The 22,542-nt window shown below is 43.1% G+C and overlaps 1 protein-coding gene across 1 annotated transcript in view; it reads right to left on the reverse strand.

Moving 5' to 3' along the window:
- Positions 1-22,542, reverse strand: part of ADCY2 (adenylate cyclase 2) — a 3,557,286-nt gene that overhangs the window by 1,143,072 nt on the left and 2,391,672 nt on the right. The window lies entirely within an intron of this gene.

Raw genomic sequence — 22,542 nt, forward strand, 5'->3', positions numbered from 1 at the left:
AGCTGTCCCTGATGAACCCACACCACACACCACCTCATGTAACTCCACTGGTTCCCCATACAGAACAGATGGCAATTCAAGCTGCTGACCCTGTGGTAAATAATTTAATTACCGGTACTTAATTTGATGCGGAAAATTAATAAGAATAGCTCAGTAAAATAAGAGGCAGAATCCGTGGTATTAGAGATTCGGAACGGGCTTTATTCCTATACAAAGGAACATAATTCGAATTATGGGCCTTCTGTTCCATCACCACGAAAGTTCAGGAAGGAAGGGACAATACATTATTGACAGGCAATCATTTTTATAGAAGAGGCATTACAGTGAAACAGATGCAGGAGGCGTAACAGTTGAAAACAGAGATAAAGGCATACATGCGTAACTAAAATGGGTGTAACTAGGCGTAACTAAAGAACGTCATTAGGTATGATGTCACAAATGGGTGGTTCCATGAAAGAATTTCGCAATGTCAGCAAAAATACTTGGCAGAGATGCGCGCGCAGCAGCATGACGTGTGATTTGACGTGCAACTAGGGGGAGAATGGGACTTGACATTTAGCTCTACATGTGGAGACAGAAGTCTGGGGTTATGTCAACCTAATCCCAAATCATATCTAATATCCTATGTTTAAAGAACTGTGTTATCCACAAAGAGAGGTCTCTTAGGATAGAATCTTATTCTATACTGACTATACTGACTGTTAGTGCGTGTACAAGCGTCTAAGTGTCTACACTAGATGCGAGGGGGTAGGAATATTCCATGGTAACGGGGCTATGAATTACTTGCATGAGGGCAGCGAGGCCTGGCCCTTTGCACGGTAGCTGGAGGAATGTTTACCTAAACTACTAGACAGGAATGCATCGGATGAGGGGCGGAGGAGATAATCTTGAAGGTGAAGTACAGTTTTCTGGCAGGCTACGGGCTGGATTAGGCACCGTTAGCCGCGCAGGGAGTAAGACAAAGTTCATGGTCACAGATGCAGGCTCAGACTGGAGCTTTCAGAGGCAGAAGGCAAGAAAAGGCTTGGTGGCAGAATCAGGGCCTACTCGCCTGGACTGTAAAATGGGATAAATGAACCATATAAAGCCGGTGGCCTTTTATACTTAAGAATAGAATATCCGGCCCATTCATGGCGGATCTGAAAGAGGACACGTTGACGGTGGACGCACATGAGTTTGCGTCTTCATAACTGGAACTGGAGGGAACATACATGTACTTGTGACTTATACATGAGACCGTTGGGGTCCAAGATAGGGGACATAACCGACCATAAAAATCCATATTTCCACATTCCCTCCTTGTCCCCTACTTGCCCTTAGGAGATATCAATCTTCATCAATCCATCGATCTGTTCATATAACATCATTTGTTCTTCTTTCTTCTTCCGGGATCTCGAACGAAAACTTGGATGTGGGATACACGAGGTGGCACATAGACCACAAATCGCTGGCCCACATTGTAGACATAAGCAGCAACTGAATAGTATGAGAAAGCCAATACCTAGGAAGGAGAGCATTCTCCATCCCCAGGCTGACAACACGCCCCAGAACCAACCGGACCAAGTCCAGGTGCCTGGACTCTGGTGTATCTGGCTTACAATTTTATGAAGGCGGGTTATGGCTTTATATACTGACGGTGAATTTTCTGGTATGAAAATGCAACAACTTGATCCGATGACCCTACAAGCTCCACCCCTATCGGCCAGGATGACGTCAAGGACAAGACGATTCTGAAGCACAACAATCCGCATAGCAGACTGCTCTTCTGTTAAATTGCCTAAGGCGGAAATAGTTTCGTTCACTACTGCTTCAAGGGTTCTGGTTAATCTACGTATCAACTTACTATTAGTGACTGTACCTATATAGGGAAAGAAACCTTTATTGAAATCTGTGTATTTTTCCCATGCTGTTTCAGTGTAATCGACTATTGGGAGATCTCTCTGCTGTCTATGGTGTACTAAATGAGTATTTCTATGATAATCAGGAGGAGCTAGGAAAACAGGTGGTAGAAGGAATGCTATGTAACAGGTACCATCCCAATCTAAAGGTAGGCGTATATATGCGGTCTGGCCACATATAAAGTAGGAATGACGAGAAGCTCTAAATGTAGATTTGCCTTGATCACTGAATTTTATCACAGTGGTGCATTTACTATGGCCCATGTGTATGGAGCCATTCTTTCTTATACATAGTTCCCCTTTTACTGGGAATACCGACATGGCGGGCAATATTGGTGTAGCTTCAGATTCAACGTTCAGGATCATGAGGTTAAGTGTAAAATTACCTAATCCATATACTTCATTTTCTAGATCAGTTCCTGTTCCTTTGGGAAGTCCCTCCTTGTTAGGGTAGCAGACTTTAAGCAAAACTAAGTTCAGGTTTCCCCATACCCAGTTGTCTTGATAAGCTACTGAGTTTGAATCTAAGGAATTAATTAAACTAAACCATGCTCCACAGGAGCCATTGTGTGTGAACGGATATGGAAAGAGGGGCAAAACTCCCTTATAGCTCTGATAGGGAGGGAGTCGGCCACATATCCAACAATTTGTAGCATTGCTAGTCTGATGGGAATGATGTAACATACTAATAAAAGTGTTATTGCGCAGCGCAAATCTATAGGACAACTCATGCGGGGGTAATTCACTAAAAGAATGTTCAGCAGTAACATTGTAAACATGTTTAGAAATAGGATAATATATGTGCAACAATATACTTGCAGCTATTATTAAAAGACATAAGAAAAACAAAATTAATAACGTCACTGTGCAATGACTACGCAGTGATTTACAGTACGCATGTTTTTTGAACTGCATCTTTCGGTTTCTTTCTCTATTCAGGTCTAAGGGATACATGTCAGAGACAAATTCGACCGATTCACCTTGGAGAGGACTTAAACAATCAAATTGTCTGACTTATTAGACCGTAATTTTAGTTTGTATAGTTCCTTATCGCTTTGTTCAACCAAAGGAAGCTTTGAGTCAATCGGTGAAGACACGCGAGGTGTAACGTTTACATCAGACGGTAGTCCATGAAATTTCTTGATATGACTTGAATGTATCCAACCTTTGCGACCTTCGATCTTCACGGCTGTCCTCGTGGTGAGCAGTACAAGTTGAGGCGATTTCCACCTAGGATCCAGCTGAGTCTTCCGGTCGAAATTCCGCACTAACACCAGGTCCCCGGGAACTACGTCATGGGGTTTCACCTCGGTGTTGTCGGGAAAGGCTGCAGCTACCTGTGAACGACAAGATTGTAGTGCAGACATCAAGGAAGCCAGGTAATCTGTCAGCATATTACAGTCAACATCAGTTATTTTGCGTGGTATAGGCGTCCCCCACATATTTGGTGGTCTGCCAAAGATCACCTCATAAGGGGATAGCCCTGTTCGAGAGTGCGCTACCATTCTCATGTAAAAGAGTGCAACTGGTAAGGCTACTACCCAATCGACACCTTTCTCTCTACATATTTTGGACAATCTAATTTTCAGAGTTTGATTATGTCGTTCCACGAGACCTGCTGCCTCGGGGTGTCGGACACAGTGAAATCTCCATTGATAGCCTAACAAAAGTGAAACGTGTTTCATTAGTTCGGATGAGAACGGCTGGCCGTTATCTGAGTAGACAACACGTGGTAAACCGTACCGTGGGAAGAATTCTCGAACCAACTGTTTGGCAGTAGTCGGGGCAGTGTAATCTGAGACCGGGTAGGCTTCTGTCCAACGGGAAAGAGCACAAACAACTACAAGAACATATTTGAATCCTCGACATCGTTCCATCTGGATATAATCCATCTGGAGGACTTCAAAAGGGTGATCAGGAGGCTGAAATCCACCCTGTTCTACGGGAATGCTTTTACCTGGGTTAAACTGACAACAGATCATACAGGTACGAACTTTTTGTTTAGCTGCTGCTCGTAAATGTTTGTTGAACCAAATGTGTTGAATGCTGTCTAGCATAGCCTTTTCTCCTAGGTGCGCTGGACTATGTATTGTATTAATGATAACTTGAACCATAGAGTCGGGAAGAAACCATATAGATTTTTCCTTCGTCATCCATCCTTGATTCGTTTGGATCCCTCCTAATTCAGTCCATTTCTTTATTTCATCTGGTGTAGCATGTGTCTGTATGTCAATCACGTCAAGAGCGGGATCCTTAACCGTCATGCAATGTGTTGGTGTCAGAACTATTGTCTTTGTCATGTCAGATGTGTGAGTTTGATTCTGAGCAGTCTGTTTAGCTGTTCTGTCAGCTAGGTCATTGCCTTGGGAAATGATATCAGTAACTTTCGTATGAGCTTTACATTTCATAATTGATATTGCAGTGGGTAGATGTATTGCATCTAATAAGGCATGAATGAGGGGTCCGTGCTGAATGTGGGCACCGTGAGAAGTTAAATAACCTCTCTCTCGCCACAGTACGCCGAAGTCATGGACGACTCCGAATGCATAACGTGAATCAGTGTATATGTTGACTTTCTTATTTGTGGCTTGAATACAGGCTTGTGTCAGAGCGATGAGCTCTGCTGCTTGAGCTGACAAGGTATTTATGCAATATGTTTCAATGACTTCAGTGTCTGTTGTGACTGCATACGCGGCCACTAGCTCTCCTGTACTTGTTCTCATACATGAACCATCTACATACAACGTCAGGTCTGGATCTGACAATGGGACATCTGTCAAGTCTTGTCTGGGTTTCGTCGTGATAGTAATAACTTCAATACAATCATGTGCTAGTGGGTCTGTTCCGTTTACTGGCAAAAGTGTGGCAGGATTCAATGTACTACAACGTCTGATTTCTATGTGTGGCTGAAACAATGTCAATTCGTAACCGGTAAGTCTTGCTATAGTCAAGTGTTGTGTTTGCGTTCGGTTCACAAGAACCTCTACTGCGTGTGGTACTTGTACTGTCAATGGATGTCCTAACACTATGGCATCGCTTTGTTTGATTGCTAAAGCTGTCGCTGCCACTGATTTCAGGCACGCAGGCAGAGCCTGAGCTACGGGATCTAATGTACTAGAAAAATAAGCACATGGTTTGTGTGATCCTGCTTGTTCCTGTGTGAGTACTGACAAAGCAGTACCTTCGCGTTCTGTAACAAAGAGTGTAAACTGTTTACTGTAACATGGTGTTGCTAAAACAGGTGCTTGACATAAAGCTTTCTTTAGGCTTTCAAAAGCTTGTGTATGTTCCTGAGTCCAAGGGAGGACAGTCGATGTGGCCGCCTCCTGTGTTGTCAACTGAATGAGTGGTTTTGCTAGAAATGCATACTGAGGGATCCACTGCCTACAATATGAAGTGAGGCCTATAAAAGCCCGTACCTCCTTTTGTGTCTTGGGTATTGGCATGTTAGCAATTAACTGGATGCGATCTGACGTAAGCTGCCTTCCCTCCTTGGACAGCGAGTGCCCAAGGTAAACAACTCGCTGGACACAGAATTGCAGCTTAGAAGGGGACACCTTGTGCCCCTTTTCGGCCAAAAATTGTAAAACCGTCAGTGAAGCTTTTTCACATTCAGTTTCGCTTCTAGCGGTGATCAGCAGATCATCGACATATTGAAGCAGGGCAGTGTTGACTGGCATGTGGATACTGTCAAGTTCTCTTTTCAGTGCTTGGCTATAGATGCTGGGGCTTTCTGTGAATCCTTGAGGTGCGCGTGTGAATTTAAAGCTTCGTCCATTTAAACTAAATCCGAACAAGTATTGGCTTTCCGGATCTATTGGGACGCTGAAAAAGGCATTCTTGAGATCAATTACAGTAAAGAATGTTGCTTCAGAATCAATGGCTGTCAGTAATGAAGAAATGTCTGGAACTACGGGGTATTGTGGTACAATACATTTATTTAATTCGCGCAGATCAATAACCAATCGATATACTGGCGGGGCTTTTGGATCAGTTCGTTTAAGAATCGGAATTATCGGGGAATTACATACATTGGAGTTGGTTTCCACAACCACTCCTTGGGTAATAAGCTCGTCAATGATTTGCAGTAAAGCCACTACAGCATCTGGGGGTAACTTGTATTGTCGCATTCGTGGTAGTACCACTCCTGTCTTTAGTGTGACTCGATATGGTGTAATGTTCATGCAACCAACATCTGTAGGGCCTTGCGCCCATAAATGTGTGGGTAAAGTCTGCAGTCGGTGATCCATGTCTCGGGACACATAGTGCCCTTTGAAATCACGTAAAAACAATCTTACTCCTTCCGGAGAACAACATATTATAGCTCCTAGAGCTTTCAACGTTTTTATACCTAACAGGTTTTCTGGACATGATTTAGTAAGCAATAAATCTGTAGTTCGTGTCAAGGGACCAATCGTAAGTGGAAGAGGCTGTGATACTTCGTTAATGATAGGTTTTCCTGAAAAACCAAGGGAAATATTCTGTGAGCCTGAGAGGGGTGCCCCTGGAACTTCACTACGTTTTATGGTTGTTCGGCTTGCCCCTGTATCAAGTAAAAAATTTCTATCCTGGCCTAATAGTTCACTGTGTACATAAGGTCCTTCTTGATCTACAGGGACCTCGATAAGGGGTAAGCCAACTTCCCTCTCTAGGCTGTTTCATGAGTATCGTTGATAATCAGGGTAGTCATACTGTGCGGTCTGGTACATCTGTCGTGTCGTTGTTGGTGTGGCAGCAATAGGCTGCGGTGGTGGAGCTGGCATAGACTGTTGCGGAGCTGGCATGGCCTGTGCATGCTGCGGGGCTCCTTGTTGGTTCTGATCCCGTCTAAGTGGCCGTGGTCTTTCTTTTGTATTACCTATGGCGATATTATGTTTTAAAACTGGACAATCGTGTACATAATGACCTGGCTGTTTACAATAGTTGCATGTCCCTTTTACAGAACCTGCTGAAACACTGGACTGTGTCATACCCTTTTTATGACCGTCAGCTGGAACTGTCTGGGAAACTAGCATTTTCATTTTCGTGTCTTTCATGCGTCTTTGTTCATGTTCTTGTTCCTCTCTAATTCTATTGTGATGGTACTGTAGCATTTGTAACATTTGTGACGGAGTGTTACCTTGCCAGGTACTCTCGAATTTCAATACTCTATTCTTAACTTGGGGCAGGGCATTTTCAACTAATTTTGTCACAAACAGATGTGGATACGATTCGCTACTTGCTTTTATTCCACTATTTATACCAAAACATTTTTCGAATCGGGCATAAAAATCACTAGTGTCTTCATCTTGCTTTTGTTTACAGGCTGAGATTGCACCCCAGTCTTCCTTTTTCGTAGTTAATAAACGTGGCAGTACCTGTACTAATAAACCTGGTAGTATTTTGGTCTTTTCCCCAAGCCCTAAACCTGGACCTCGAGCTGTTTCTTCGTTTTCTAATGCTGTCCAATCTATCTTTTGGTCTCCCACCTCCCTATCCTTTTCTTTGAGTTTTTCGTAAATGCCCGCAGGCATTAATACCTTTAATATTTTCATAATGTCGGGATAGGTATACTCTCCCATGAGCAACATGTCTTTAATTTCACGGTGGAAACCCGCTGGGTCTTTGTCATGACTGGGTACCACTTTCTTCATTTCTAATAGTTCCATTTTAGATATGGGTGTGTATACAAACACACGTTTAAACTGATTGTCATCACCTTTTATCGGGTGGACTTCGCGTAAGGGATTCTGTCTATCCATATAATACGTCGTTCTTTCCTTGATGGGCAGTGAGACATGTTCGGGGCATACAAAAAGAATGTACTGCTTTCTGGATTCTAGTATTTCTCTAATTAACTCAGTACCTGAACCTCTCCATTTATTCGTGAGTAATTCAGTTAATATATCAGGTAAGGGACCAGGATCGGAGTGTTGGCTTTTATATAATATAAGGAGTTGTTGAATCATGTAGATACCAGCTAAACGCTGTTCATCTGGGGTGAGGTTCAAAAACGTGTGTGCTAGTGTATCATCACTATATTTTCCGGGACTGTCAACCCAGTGAACGGCTGACCTGGCTAATTCTTGTTCGTCCATAGAATCGAGTATATGATAACCCCTTCGTTCTCGGAGTAATTTGTCAGCGGCTTGGAACGAATGTTCGGGGGACCTTATATTTATTATAGGGGTTTGGAAATTTCTGTTATTTTCTGGACGTATCGGACGTATCGGATCAGTAAAGCATCTAGTATTATTACAAGATCTTCCTCTACCTACATAGGCCATGGTTTCTAACTGTCCTGTGGGCAGTTCTAATTCTTCCTCCTCCTCGTTTTGTTCAGGCTGGTCTACCGCCAATCTTTCTTCGTGTATTCGTTCTACTTCTTTGCGGATCTTTCGGCACATAGCTACTATACTTAATAATCTATCATGTCTCCCCTCTGATATATTCCGACTCCATGTGGTAAGAATTCGCATTTCTTCCGGATTTACCCCTGGTCGGTCTTGATTTCTGATCACACAATTTATGAGGAAACGTAACAGTTCCCCCTGTATCTCCACTTTCTGGTACTCCATGGCTCTATTAATACTTTCAGAATCTCGCCCTGACTGGACAAAGTGATATATATTTTCTAAATGTGTAGTCATTCCTGGTAGCCTCCCTAAATATATTGCAGCTCGTCGGATACGTAATGATGCCAGCAGCATTTCATCCTCTTTGCCGGGCACAGGGTCATATCTACAATCTACTAGAAGTTCCTTAAGCATGTCGGGAGTTACTAGTTTGGGCGTACGTTGGTGGGCTAATTCTTGAAAGGAAAGTTTATTTACTCTGGGTGGCGTGGAAAAAATGTTTGTTGTACCTCCTGTAGCACCGCCTGGGGTGCTGGATGTGAAAGGATTCGTTGAACGTGATATAGCAACCATAGGTGTGGGTACAGCTGTAGAAACAGATGTGCTTGCCGGAACTTGTGTCGGAGTTTGTTGTTGCGGAGGTACAGACGGAGGGTCTTGGCGTTGAACCCCCTCGGCAGGCGGTCTATGTGATGCAGTATTAGCATACTCGGGAGCTGCATCGTCTAAATAAGAGGAAAGGAAAACATCTTCTGCGGTTCTGGGATGCCCTTTGGGATGTGATTTTATCGGAAACAACGGAGGTGGCAAGTCTTTTGGTATCTCCGGAGTAGCCTTAGGTAACCCTTCGGCCAGAAGAGGATACATACCATTCATAAGGGCATTTCTTTGTCTGTCTACTTGTTCTGCTTTTGCTCGGGTACCTTCTTCAATTAATAGATTTTCTCGGACTTTATTTGAATTCTCCTTACTCTTCTCTTCCTGTCTGAGTGCTTTTTCTGTACGTCTATACGATTCTTTACGCCATAATTCAATGGCATCTTTCTGTGATTGTCTAGCTTTCTTTTTCCATAATTCTTCCTCTACTTTCATGATGCAATCTGCATCCCAGGTCCCAGCTGCGGGCCACCTCTGACTTTCTGGTAATTCCTTGGTGTAGTCTACCCATAAATCAAGAAATAATATGGCGTCTAGGCCATGTTTATGATACATGAAGTACCCTGGAGTGTCCCTAGGAGGAATGGGAACAGCTTCTTCGAGTACCCCTTTTCTAGTTTTGATCTGTCTTAATTTCGAAAAGAGCGGCATATTGAGAACTGATCTGATACCTAATTTTGAACACGTTTAATACAACAAAACACAATAATGAACAGTCATTCACACCACAATATGCAGAACGTATTTAAAACATTTAACATTTAACATTTAATGAACAACAATGATGGCCATTTAGGGAACTAGTCACTAAGCATAATACTCGGCACTAACTAGGTAATTCTGAATTATATACTAGACATACTAGATATACTGCTAAACAGTACAGATACACTGCTGAAACAGTGCAGACCGGATTTGTGTACCCAAACCCGTCTTGACCGGCACAACCTATGTGCACGTCAGAACGCCTCCCCGGCAATGGTACTCACCGGGTAGCTCGGAACGGAAGGCCTCGGAACTGAACTGAACTGGACTTGGACCGGACTGGACTCGACTCGAAACTTCGGAACTTCGGAACCTGGTGGGCCTCTGTATACCTCGGATCTTGCTCTCTCAGCTAGGCTCTGGTCGGGATACTTCGCACTTCTCACCGCCTCGTCTGGGTGTTGATCGCAGCCTCAGTTACCCCCGCTCGGCAGGAGGGAGATACAGGAAATCCTGTGGGTACGCGTTGTTGTCCGTCCAGCTGTGGCAGGAGACCGGGTCTGCAACGCACCTCCGGCGCGTGAGATGAGAAAGTGTCCCTGTTCGGGCGCCATATATGTGGTAAATAATTTAATTACCGGTACTTAATTTGATGCGGAAAATTAATAAGAATAGCTCAGTAAAATAAGAGGCAGAATCCGTGGTATTAGAGATTCGGAACGGGCTTTATTCCTATACAAAGGAACATAATTCGAATTATGTTCCTTTGTATAGGAATAAAGCCCGTTCCGAATCTCTAATACCACGGATTCTGCCTCTTATTTTACTGAGCTATTCTTATTAATTTTCCGCATCAAATTAAGTACCGGTAATTAAATTATTTACCACAACCCATGCACACAAGGCTCTACACAACCAAGGATCCGCATACATTAACCACCTCCTGAATTTCAACCAACCATCAAGAAGACTAAGCTCCACCTCCCTTTCACTTGCCCATACTCCCCCCCGATCCACTGAAGTAGAAGTGGAGGATGCTCCTTCTCCCACATCGCTGCAAGGATCTGAAATAGCCTCCCCTAGCACCTCCGGACCATCACCTCACTTCCGGAATTCTGGATTGCCCTCAACAACTGGCTGTTTGAATAAGCCTCTGGGACCTGCATGCACCTGGATACCCTATCGGATGATTAGCCATGCTTTATAAATCCTTATTCATTGATCAGTCATCAACACCAACTCATTGCAACCTTCCACACTTTCATGTGGTTCAGTGATACAAAGCCATCCTCCTGCATTCCATTTCAGTGCATTTTCAAATACTATCCAGTTAATATAGACATTCTTCACCTTGAAGGGTCCCTTAAATATTGACAATCTAGAAGCAGCTTTGCCGGATTTAGTCTCAGTTGCTTTATCAATCCTCCATCGAGACATGCCTTTAACAGGTTCAGTAGACTTCTCACCACCTGTCCACTCATGTAACGAACAAGGCACCAACTTTGATGCGTCCTTCCTATCTTTTCTTCTGTAAAATGGAGAAACTCAAGTTTGACTATTAGCTGTGGTATGGACGCCTACACCAAGTCTCTGACAGCCTCATCTAATATCAAAGCCCTCTTGACTGCCATCTCAAGAGCTCCCTTGTCTAATCTGTTGGTGCTTTCTATCTGCCCATTACATTGTGGATTGTAAAGTGTAGTTCCAATATGACTATTTTCACTTTTAGTAAGAAAACCTCTCAATCATTCTAAAAAACAATTTTGTTCTATTGTCTGTTATGATGTACTGCGGTATGCCTTCCCAGGTAAAAACTTCTTTCAGAATTTGATGATGCTTGTAGGAGAGTAGGATCTGCACTTTAGTTGCCCCCACTTTTTTCTGATGTATACACTGGTTTCTGGCTATAGTCAGGCTGGGTCCCTGCTAATCAGGGCCCCAGTCTCTCTGTTCTCTCTAAACGAGTTGGTGTGCATATTAGATGCACTAGTGATTGGATACTGTGGTACCTTATGAGCCCCTAGTATATGGTACCTTAGGTACCCAGGGCATAGGTACTTCACAGGCCTACCAGAGGCTGAAGCATGTCTTATGCCACCCCTGGGAAGCATTCTCAATCTGACACCACAGGCCTGCTACTGCAGCCTGTGTGAGGTAGTGTTAGCACTCCTCACTGAGATATAGGTTTCTATATCTCACCATACACATACATATAAACCTATCAGCCACCCCTATGGCAGGCCCTATCAATCCTGAGGGCAGGGTGCTTGGTTTACAATGTGAGGGGGAGCCTCTGCCTGAGCAGGGTCCCTCTGCAGCTACCAGAGTCTATTCTCTATGGCTGTTTGTGGATGCGGTTAAACCATTAAAATGCTAACTTTGGAATGACTGCATCAAAACATGCCATGTTAGGTGTCAAACAACTTGGAATCATACCCCCACATCAGTCCATGATGTGGGAGAATGATCCCACCCTTCTAGAGGGGACGAAATGTAAAATGATAGAAATCCTATAGAGCCCTGGCATCACAAAATGGATGCCACCAGCACAGACACTGGGCTGTCCTCCTGCTGCTGACTGAAACTTGCAGTGGAGGAAGCCCAACAAAATGCATCCTGTCACAGGGAGGTGTCACCACCTTCCAGACAGGATTTAGTGTATTGGGGCTGGGTGGGTGCACTCAGAGTGCTTTGAAGTCCTGCACTGGGGGAGCAGTAGGCTCCTCTGTGCATATGCCAGCTCAAACCGGTTCAGGGGCTACCTGTCCCTGCTCTGGCGCGAAACTGGACAAAGGAAAGTGGGTGTAACCACCCCCTCCCCTGACTCTCCTAGAGGAGTGGTCATAGAGCTAGTCCCTCCCCTATCTTCACTATAAGATAGCAAGCTTTGCCATTGCAAATCAGATAACCCTGGACGACGCTCTACAAAGAAGAATCCTGGCCCTTCGACGTTCCACTACCTTTGGAAGACAGAAGAATCTCCCTTGGAGTCAAGGAGTGACTCCCCTGCTTGGCAGGCACCAAAATCCTTAATCAATGGTTGCAAACTTTCCCGCTCCCACCGGAGTTCGAAGTCCCTGCTGCCCCGGAAGTAGATTTCCTGACTTCTCAACGGCCATTGTGAGTTCCCAGCAGAGCTGTGGCAAGTGGACCGCACGAGTGATGAGGAACAGCAATACCCAGGGACCGTGCACTATTGTCGAGTGCAAATCCTTCACGACCTCCTACGGACTTGTGCATTGGACCATTTATGGCCCGAGCCTCCAGCAGGATTTGCAGTGAGAATCAGAGGCCTACACTGTCCCGAGTGACCGTGGGCTCCTGTGAAGCATTTCCTGAAGAGGCACCTTTGCAATCCCTTGCCTGTTGGCTTGTGGGTCACCCGAAGACTTTCTTATTGACTAAAAGGGCTCCCCTGGTAGCTCCAGGCCTACCCTCACTCACCCTTTCTGGGTGAGTCCCTCAGACCTTGCTGGTCTGCACCATCGACTTTCTTCAATCTACACAAGACTTGCAGTTGCCAAGGCTTGTTGGCTCCAATCCAGGTGCCGACACTACCATCAGCTGCAGACGTTGTGAAACACTCCAAATCCAGCCGCTGGTCATCCTTGCTCTCTCCTGGACCTCATGAGTAAAGAGTCAAACCACCCTCGATGACCTGAAATCACCAGACATCCGTGGTCAGCCATCTTCCTGGCCACTGGTCACTGGCAAGTGACTTTGAACACTGTCCCTTCAATTTTCAGGTCAACTCCATCTTGAATCCACATTTGGATTCCACCGACACTTCTTCAGTCGACGCAAGCAGCAAGTCTTCTTTGGTCTCCATAGAAAACAGCGACGCGACCCGACACCAAAAGACACCTATGCACCCGGCTTCCCTGGGTGAGGTAACTCGTGCACTCCAGTGCCCTAGTGTGTGTTGGCCCTCGAAGTACTTACCTTGTAAGTGGCTTGCTTGTAGACTTCCTCAAAGTACCCTAGAACTTTAAAAATCCAACCGCGACTTGCATTATTATAATCAATTGGGAACCCGCGGCTGTGTTCACACACTGCACGCGTCTCCCGTGGGCCTGTTACTTACCTGCTAACACTGCAGTAGTGAAGACCCAGCGATTCCCCAAGCCCTAGGCCTTGTCATTTTGCAAGTCGACATCCTTATACCATTTTTTTAGTATATGGTCTGGTACGCCCCTAGGGCTCCCGCCATATTTGTGCTTAATTTATTGTGAAACGTTGACATTTGAATGTGTATCTGGCTTCTAATCTCATAAAGAGATTAGTAGAGTGTGTCTAGTAATAAATACATATATATTTGATATATATACCTGTGTGGTGTCCTTTCATTTGGTAATTCAGGAGATTATAAGGTAAAACAAGTTGCTTTACATTCCTCTGAGACTTAGCCTGAAGGCTGCTCTCCACAGCTACCACTAGGATAGCTTTCTTTAAATGGTTGTCTTAAACCTATCTACCATAAGAGTCGAATTGGACTGGTGCAAGGTGGCCACTATAACTAGTGACCAACATATGCCAGGCCAACTTCTCACAATGCTCATGGTGTTGACATTATTCATAAAGAAAACCTTTAGGCATTTAGAGTCAACATCCACTGTGAAAGCAGCAAACTGCTATGCTTCAGGAAAGAATAAAAACGGATCAATGAAATCTAAACAAATCTTAACCCAGTTCAAACTTGGATTATCAATATGTTGAGAATGGCTACTTTTGTTAACTACCATTTACAACTGCTCCTCACCTTCCTTGTGTATGAAACACGCAATCACACTTCTAGTTACACCTTCCTCTACGCCAAACCACAAAAGTCTCTCTTTGAGCCTCTTCTTGGTCATTGTTTGGCATAAGTGTCTCCTTGGTCTGCCATCAGTATGAGCCACTTTCTTAAATTAAAAGGAGGAATAAATATTTCCCCTCTCATGAATAGCTGATCATTGCATTTTGTCAGCTCATCCAAGATCTTATTATAAGGTGGCACACATATTAGTAAACAACTCTCTCTCCTAGAATTTTCTTGAATTAACTTTCTCACGCTCTTAATGACTTCATCCTTGTCTACAGCTGAAACCCAATCCTTAGATGAGATTGCATGAAAAACCCCTTCTTAGTATTATTCACACAAGATACAACTACATTCTTAGAATCCAGATCATCCACTACTTCCCTCTCATTAAACTATCTTGATAGAGAATCTGACACAGAGTTATACCATCCTGGAATAAACAGTTGCCTGAGAGATTGTAATTTTGCTGCAAATGTAACCCATCTTGCAGGGCCTTTGTCAGAACTACCTGGTGTCAGTGGTTTTTATGGTCTGATCTCAGAATGATATTTGTTCCACATACAAATAAATTAAAATGCTCCACACCACAGGCAGCTGTTAAGGCGTCCTTTTCACTGATCAAATATTTCCTCTCTAAAACACTCAAAGAAGGAGAAGCAAAAGAAACTAATAACTCTTCATTTCCATATATTTGAGATAGGACAACACCTATTCCAAATGCACTGACATCTGCAGTGATGATAGATCTTCTGTTTGTATCAAAAGGAGTGAGTATATCAGCATTGACTAAAGCACTTTTAATAGCCTCAAAGGCTCATTGTCTAACTTCTTGCCTTTTCTCAATAATACTGTAAACTTTCCAGTCAGCTTTGAAAAATTCTGAACACATTTGGCATATTTAATCTATAAGGCTCATGAAGAGCCTGAGCTGGTCTTTGTCAGTTGGAGTACCAGTATTTACTATAGCGCTGGCAAGGTCTTTTTTAGTTACACACCATTACCCAAAATGGTATTCAGCTTTCTTTTCAAGGAAACTACATTTTTCTTTATGTAATGTCATGCCAGCAGCTGCTAATTTGCATAAAACGGCCTCTAGAATGTGGTATGTTCACTGTAAGTGTTTCCAAATACTATATTATTAACTTGGAAGAAGACCAGATTTGGCTGTCCCTCAAAATTCCTGACATCATGTGCTGGAAAACACTGGTAGCCGATGCACATCCAAAGGGCAATCTCTTAAAATGGAAAGGTCACTCAGGTTTAATGCATACTGTGTGTCTTTGAACTCAGGATGCACCTGAATCTGTTGATGGAAGCTCTTAAGGTTGAGCTTTGTAAAATACTTTCCTCCCTTCAGTAGCGAAACCACCATGTTTGGGAATGGATAAGAGTCTAATACTACATTTTGGTTACGTGATCTCAAATCCATGCAAAATCAGAGGCTTCTGTCCTAGTCTTTATTATAACAATAGGAAATAACCATTTGGATGCCTTGGCATGCTCAATAGCATCATCCTTAAACTGTTCTGCAAAAATAGCATTTATTTTATCCCTGATGACCAAGGGTATACTTTGAACTTGGAGTCTTAGGGGCAGAGATCCTTTTTTCCAAAAGTTTCATGTTTAAAATTCTTAATTTTATCTAAACTACCATGAAGTAAAGCTTGAAGGTTCAGTAGGACTTCATAAAAACTTGATTCTGTAACCACCGTGACAAATTCTGGTGTCCTGGAATTGATTACTATGCTCAAATGAAACTCTCTTGGTATCCATATGGGATTATGTGTTTTGGAAGATGAACAGCATTTAGCCACACATCCACAAACATTTGTTTAAGGATTATCATGTTTAGAGAACCAGTGTCAACCATCAAAACAATCACTTTCCTTTTCACTAAAGATCTTGCTTTAGCCTAAGTAATCAACAAGTGTCCTCTTCTGGTGTATCCACACTCAATACGTTTGCTGTTTGATCATCTTTGCCAGAGTCTTCAGTTGAAATCCTACTTTGACATACAAGAGTAAAAGTGCCTTTTTTGCAGCATTTCATGCGGTAATCCATGTTGACTACAAGGCAATCTTTGGAATCCTGCCTATAATAAAGAGTACAACACCTGAAACTGCTTCGCTGCAGATATTTTCCAGTTGAAGCGTGTCATGATCTCCATCCTTTGTTTTCAGTTGAGTTTTGTTTTATCTGCAGAGAATGCTTCTTCCCGACTGTGTTCACTAGGTAATTAATGTCTTTGTTGAGTTCCTTTTGTCACTGCCACATCTTGGATCATCTTTCAACTCAAGCGTTGCATCTCTTCATGCAAACGTTTGACTCATCAAAATGTTTTCGCTATTGTGATTGATTCAATAGGAGTAGGGTTTCTAGCTGCCCATAGCCTTTCTTGCACCTTATTGCTGGTGCACTGCACTATATGTTGATCTTTGATCAGCTCTTTGGTCATTGGACTAAAATGACATTTTGTTGTCAATTTGTGAATTCCTGTCACAAATTCATCAATACTTTCTCCTACCTTTTGTGGAAAAGTATTGAATTGTCATGTCTTGCAATGGAGATGTTAGTACTTATTGTTCACCTAATTTCCAGTCTAATTTTCACTTCCTTGAAAGCTTCTGCTGTTGCTTCCATTACTTGTGACAAAAACCTGAACATGTGCTGTCCTTCTTTGCCTAAAGTGCTTTGACAGTGAAGCCTTTTTCCAACCTGGCAGAACATATTAACCATCCATTGCTTCTAGGTTGTTATGGAAGATGTCAATCTACTCTTCCCATTCAATGTCTGGAGTTCCAGGATATTCAAGAAAAGGAGGTGGTATGATTATCCTCAGAAAAGATGCCCTGGTCAAATGTTCTTTGTCAAACTATTTGTGGAAGAAGAAGACAAATAAAATGTATATAGATTTAAGTTAAAGTCTGTTTGTATATGTGTATTCTTGTTATAATTTATATCCCCTGAATGCCATGTAGATCACGATCAGTGATTATTTATGTTTTATGTGTGGTTGTGAACGTATTAGAATTCCACTGTGTAAGAAATTGGGTTATTGGTTGAGGGGGGCGGAAGACCTACCAAGGCAGCAACCACAATCCTTGTCAGGGTGAACAAAGAAGTCACTAAATGAACCTGTGCTTACTCTCTGGTAGCTTGGCAAAATCCAGACAGGCTTAACCCAAAGGGAATGTGTAAAGTATTTATGCAACACACAAACAGTAATACAATGGAAACACAACACAAATAAAATCCAATCAGTAAAACTGGAGTTATTCAATTTTAGGGTTTTCAGGGAAAATATAGCCAAAAGCACAAAGCGCCGACTGTGCTTAGCTAGGCGTGGCAGACCTGGACAAAGTCACAAGTTCAGGTTGACCTCGTTAGAGTGCGGGTGAGATACAGGGACCAGATTCGTCACACTGACAGTTGTGTCTTATGCCCTTGATCCAAGGCTTTGCTTCTCTTTGCATCAGTGCCAATAAGGAGCTATGTGGTGCTGTGATGCAATGGCCTGCATTGAATTGCGTTGCACTACATCAGTACCGATCAAGAGCTGTGATGGCTATTATGTGAAGTCCTACGTTGTGTCATGCTGCATCGGTCGACTCCCAGTCTTCCTACCAGGATGACCAATCCTTTCCACAATTAAGCTCCATTTGTGTAACTGTCTGGAAGGAATACAAAAACTTCAACAGCACAGCCATTCACAGTAATGTGACCCAGGCAATGGCACAAGGCAAAATGGTTGGGACAAGATAGTGCCAACTTTCTAAAAGTAACATTCCCAGAATGTTTCTTTTTAATCCGACTTCATTATTTAGGAAGATTTTAAATTACAATTAATTTGAGTGTAAATAGTATATCTCTGTCTGCTCCCAATCCAAATATACCACTTAATAAATGTAATCAGGTAACCCAGCATTAGCTAATGGGAGAGATAGGCCTTACAACAGTAAAAACATGACTTTAGGGGTTTTCACTTCCAGCACATGTAAAATGTAAGTACATGTCTTACTTTCTAAATACAATGCAACCTGCTCTATGAGCCTTTCGTTTCCTACCTTAGAGGTGAAATAAGTATTAAAAAGGAAGGTTTAGACCTGCCAAAAAGTTTATTTTGCCAGGTTGAGATGTAAATGTAACACTACATTACAGGCTGAAGTGGCAGGCCTGAGGTATGCTTTAATAGGCTACTTTAGAGGGTGGCACATTAGGCGCTGCAGGCCCACTAGTAGCATTTAACTTGTACGCCCCGGGTACATATAGTACAATCGCTAGAAATTGGGTTTCTGGTTGGCAGAGGTATACGCCCTGTCCAAGCAGGAACCACAATCCTAGTCAGGGTAAGTCAGAAACACCTTAACTTAACCTGTGCTCACCCTCTGATAGCTTGGCACAGAGCAGTCAGGCTTAACTTAAGAGGCAATGTGTAAAGTATTTGTACACACAACACACAGTGAAAACACCACAAAAGGACTGTGCACTAGTTTAGAACTATAGATTATATTTGTATAACTAAAACAAGACCTAGACGACAAAAACCGGTCAGTAGAAATCAAGATTTGATTTTTTAAAGATTAAATGCAAAAATAGCTCCTAGATTAAATAGCACTCAGAGAGTTAATTGGTCGCACTGGACTGGAACAATGTCAAGAGTTCAGGCCACCAGTGATGGAGTGCAGGTCAGCTAAATGCCCCACACAGGGCCTGCTAAGCAAAAGTACCTTAACCCTTGTTGCAGCATGAGATGCGTCGATGATCTCCACGCAGTTGGGGTGTTCTGCCGGATTTCTCCATGCAACCGCAGCAATGTGTCAATTCCGTTGAGTAAAGTGCCAGTCTCAAGTGTGGCGGTAAACCATGCTGGAGGGGTGATGCGTCGAACTTCCTCAAAGAATGGCAGTGATGCATAGGTTCGATGTGGTGTTTCCGGAGTCAATGAGGCAGTTCCAAGTGTGATGCGCCGATCTGGTCCTTGCAACAGCGGTGATGTGTCGATCCCGATGTCACAGCAGGAGATGCCTTGGTTCCAATCGGTGAAACATCATTGATGCAGGGGTTCTGGCAGATGCAGCACTTTAAACTCACTTACAAGGGCCCTGGATTCGTTTAGAACCACTTGGCAGAGCAAGACTTACAGCAAGTAAAGTTCAGGTGCTGATATGAAAGTGTAGTTTTTGATATCCCCAAGACTTCAGAAACAGGAGCCAAGCCAAGAAGCCTTTGGAGAGCACTTAGGTTCTGGGATGTAGAGATGCAGATCTCAATCCCAGGCAAGAAGCAGCAGACAGCAGGCCAACACAGCAGAGCAGTTCAGCAAAGTAGCAGTAACTTGTGGCAGGACAGTAGTCCTTCTTCCTGGAAGAATGTCCTCAGTTACAGAAGTGTTCTGATTTGGTGGTGTCAGTGGTCCAGTAAGTAGGGAGACTTCAAAGAGATGCTTTGAAGTGTGCAAAGCCCTACCTTTCCTGCCCTGGCTCCAGACTCACTCTAGGAGGGTATGCAATGCTTTGTGTGGGGACAGGACACTGCCCTTACAGGTGTAAAGTGTCAGCTCCTCCCTCCCATCCTGCTCAGGACGACACATCAACATGCAGATGGCTGATCTGTCACACCTACCCTTCCTTTGTTTGTGGCTGCCTAAAGGGAATGCAGTAAGACAGCTGTCACCCACCCAAGGCATATATTCCAGAGACACGCAGAAGACATGAAATGGTTTGAGAAGGAAAATGCGCACTTTCTAAAAGTGGCATTTACAGAACCTTCAATTTAAAAACAAACTTCACCATCAGTGTTTTAAAATTGTGAGTCAAGAGACATCAAATCTTGTTTTCCCATTTCTTCCCAATTGAAAATTACGCTTATAAAATGTAAGAAGGCAATACCAATATTAACCTATGGGAGAAATAGGCTTGCATTACTAAAAAACAAATGTACATGAATTTCACTACCAGGTCATGTAAAACTTAAAAGTACATGCCCTACTTTTTCACTATACTGCACCCTGCCCATGAGCTGGTCAGGGTCTACCTTAGTGGTGACTTATATGTAAAAAAAAGGGACGGTTTAGGCCTGGCAAGTAGATTAACTTGCTATGTTGAAATTGCAGTTTATAACTGCACACACACGCTCTGCAGTGGGAGGCGTGAGACACGTTTAAAGGGCAACTTAAGTGGGTGGCACAATCAGTGCTGCAAGCTTACCAGTAGCCTTTGTTTTACAGGTCCTGGTCACATGTAGTGCACATTACTGGGGACTTATAAGTACATCAAATATGTCAGTTGTGGATAAAACCAATGTTACCATGTTTAAAGTAAAGAGCACATACACTTAAACACTGGTTAACAGTGGCAAAGTGCTCAGATTCCTACGGCCAGCGAAAACAAAGTCAGCAAAAACAGGAGGAGGAAGGCAAAAAGTTTGAAGTAACCCTGCAAAAAAGGGCCATTTCCAACAACCATTTACTAGATATAGGACAATTGTATCATGTGTTAAGGAGAGGGCAGAAGAACTTTAGCACTGGTTGGTAGTAATAAAGTGCACAGAGTCCTGACCTCAACCAAAACAAATTCAGCAAACCAGGAGGAGTGAAGTGAAAAGGTTTGGGGGAATACCAAGCCAAGGGTGTCAGATCTAGGTGATGCTGTTGTTTAACAAAAATTGATGATTGATGATATGGAGGGACGTAACTCTGGGGAGGTGGAGGTAATCAGAAGAGCAGGAAAAGGAAGTTCGCGGTTGAGGAGTGATGCAGTATCACGTATTGTTAAGTCCTAATAAATGTTGGAGTTCTTTCTCCGATGCAGTCTTTGTAAAAATGTGTGATTGGCATGTGGTAAGCTGCACAAAGAGGCTTGATTATTGACAGTTCTTTCTTCTTGCAGACGACGGAGCTACAGCCACCGCTCCGCGCTTGATAAGGCTCTCCCTTGTAGGAGCAAATTTTGGTGTTCATGGCCTACACTAAGCACGCAATGAGAGCTGCTAAGATTAGAATGTTAAAAGTAGTTCTCAGTTGACTGATGTTATATTGTAGACATCTAATAACAAATCGGTTGGGTGAATAAACTAAATATTTTTCTGTCACTAACACACTTACACTTGAAAATGCAGTCTTTAGATTTGGAAATTCTGATGTGGTAAAACAGAAGCAGCAGCTAGGGGAGAAGGTGCTCCAGTGGGTTTCAATTGCACCTTCAAAGTCTGTTCTATTTGGCTGGCCCGAAGATCGCTGCCAACTCAGTTGTAACAAAAGCAGAGAGATCCAAAAGTAGTTACCTTTCATTTATTAGAAGAAAGACTCACAATGTGCTTCCCGTAGGCCAGCTGGATTCAACTGACTCCAGGAACCACCTGACCTTTTCAAAGGATAACATTCCACAAGCTGGTGCTCTAAGTTAGCTAAAAGCTACTCATCCGCTGCAACCAGAAGCATGCTCCCTGCTTTGTCTGGCAGTGGTGGACATGGTCTCTTGTGCTCCGACAAAAAACAAAAATCCCTTACCAGACCCAAATGAATTCTTCTCATCTTAACATCAAGAAACACTTCAGCAGTAATATGAACTGCCATTCAAACAGCGCAAGCACAGTAGAAAAAAATAAAGTTGCAATAACACTTGGTTTCAAAGAAGTAGAAGAACGTGGTGTATAGTTTAGTTTATCTGCAGTGAGTGCTAAGGAGAGAAGCGGTGATGGAAACATAAAAGTGGCAGAGAAGCAAAAACTGTAAGGTCCTTTAAATACAGTGTCCCTTATGCAGATTCCCACCCTGTAGCAAATGTGGGCTGAAGAAGCAATGCAGAACAAAGAGAGAAATCATAGAGGGCATGGAATCTGTACCTCACTATGTTCAACTGATGGCATCCAAAAAAAAAAAATAATGTTCAAAACTCTAACATTGCTATCCAATGTGGATCCAAAGAGTCACCTTTTGCCCTTCGTGGATCATGGCTGTTATGGGAAAGAGTAATAGTAATATAACAGTGTGGGTAAAGTGAAAATAAAAATACTAGTTGAAGTGAAAATACAAGCGAGATAGACTGCCTCTTGGCATCTCCCTGTGAGCTATGAGAAGAGAAAGAGATAGATGTGCAATATGGCATTTCCCTCACTCTATTCAGTGAAGGCAATGTTGGCAATAAAA

The sequence above is a fragment of the Triturus cristatus genome, chromosome 5_1 (assembly GCF_964204655.1).
Source record: "Triturus cristatus chromosome 5_1, aTriCri1.1, whole genome shotgun sequence".
Classification (NCBI taxonomy): Eukaryota; Metazoa; Chordata; class Amphibia; order Caudata; family Salamandridae; genus Triturus; species Triturus cristatus.